Source organism: Nicotiana attenuata, unplaced genomic scaffold, assembly GCF_001879085.1.
Source record: "Nicotiana attenuata strain UT unplaced genomic scaffold, NIATTr2, whole genome shotgun sequence".
Taxonomy (NCBI): domain Eukaryota; kingdom Viridiplantae; phylum Streptophyta; class Magnoliopsida; order Solanales; family Solanaceae; genus Nicotiana; species Nicotiana attenuata.
The window spans coordinates 7,106-8,621 of NW_017672318.1; the positions used below are offsets into that span (position 1 = coordinate 7,106).

Sequence of the window (1,516 nt, forward strand, 5' to 3'; positions counted from 1 at the left end):
AAAATCTTTCACTCCATCTACTATGCGAGCAAAACTCTGAATCCAGCCCAGATGAATTACACAGTTACTGAAAAAGAGTTGCTTGCAGTGGTGTGGGCGTTTGACAAGTTCAGGTCATATCTAGTGGGGACCAAAGTCATAGTCTACACAGATCATTCAGCTATTATGTATCTGTTTGAGAAGAAAGACGCCAAGCCGAGACTGATTCGGTGGGTCCTCCTCTTGCAAGAGTTCGACTTAGAGATCCGAGATCGCAAAGGAACAGAGAATCAAGTGGCTGATCACTTGTCCAGATTAGAAAATCGGAACCATGTGGCTGAAGGGGGTGCAATCAAAGAAACATTCCCTGATGAGCAGTTATTGGCAATCACCTCAAGCACAGCCCTGTGGTATGCAGATTATGTGAACTTTATTGCAAGTGGGGTGACACCACCAGACCTGACACCTGATAATAGAAGAAGGTTCTTGCATGATGTGAGGCTCTACATGTGGGATGAGCCATTCTTGTAGAGGCTCTGTGCAGATCAGTTAGTGCAGAGATGTGTTCCTGAGGAGGAGATGACTGCCATACTTCATGACTGTCACGTCTCACCATACGGAGGTNCCGCTACCCGCTCTATATCTATTTATTCTAAATATTTTAATCTATTCATTAAATCAAATTTAGTTTATTAGTATTAGTACATCATTGAATATACAATTCCAAAAATTCTTTCACATCCGATTCTTTCTGTTTTCTTTTTTCAAACAAAAAGTTAAAATACGAAAAAAAATCAGAATGAAAAGCGTCCATTGTCTAATGGATAGGACAGAGGTCTTCTAAACCTTTGGTATAGGTTCAAATCCTATTGGACGCAATTTATTTCCATATATATATATTTTTTAGATTTCGATAGCAAGAAAGACTGTTTGAATATTTGAATCCAAGACGCTTGATTCCTTTTTTTTATTAAGATTAAGACAAAAGTGATCAATATTTCTTTATGCTTGTTCCTGAAGTATAAAACGGTCCATTTGTTCCTGAATAGCTTCTTTCAAAAGGGCTTCTGCTTCCTCGGTAAATGTCTTGGTAGAAGATATGATTTCTTGGAACTGAGGTTTATTAGTTTTTAAGTAAGTACGTAGCTCAACAAGAAATTTCCTTACCTGTCCAACTTCTAATGAATCAAGATAGCCGTTTGTTCCGGTATAAATAGTCATTATCTGCTCTTCTACCGTGAGAGGAGCTGCTTGGGATTGTTTAAGCAATTCACGTAATCGTTGACCTCTTGCCAATTGATTCTGAGTAGCTTTATCGAGATCAGAAGCAAATTGTGCAAAGGCTTCTAATTCTGCGAATTGTGCTAGTTCTAATTTTAATTTACCAGCTACTTGTTTCATGGCTTTTATACCGGCTATGCGCAGATCAGTTGGTGCGAAGATGTGTTCCAGAAGAAGAGATGAATGCAATAAAGCATGACTGTCATGCGTCACCATACGGAGGACATCACGGGGGAGATAGGACCGCCCAGAAAGT

At 39.3% G+C, this 1,516-nt stretch overlaps 1 non-coding gene across 1 annotated transcript; it reads left to right on the forward strand.

Moving 5' to 3' along the window:
• Positions 1-785: 785 nt before the first annotated feature.
• Positions 786-857, forward strand: TRNAR-UCU. Its single transcript has one exon. It is a non-coding gene; the product is annotated as a tRNA-Arg (tRNA).
• Positions 858-1,516: the final 659 nt, after the last annotated feature.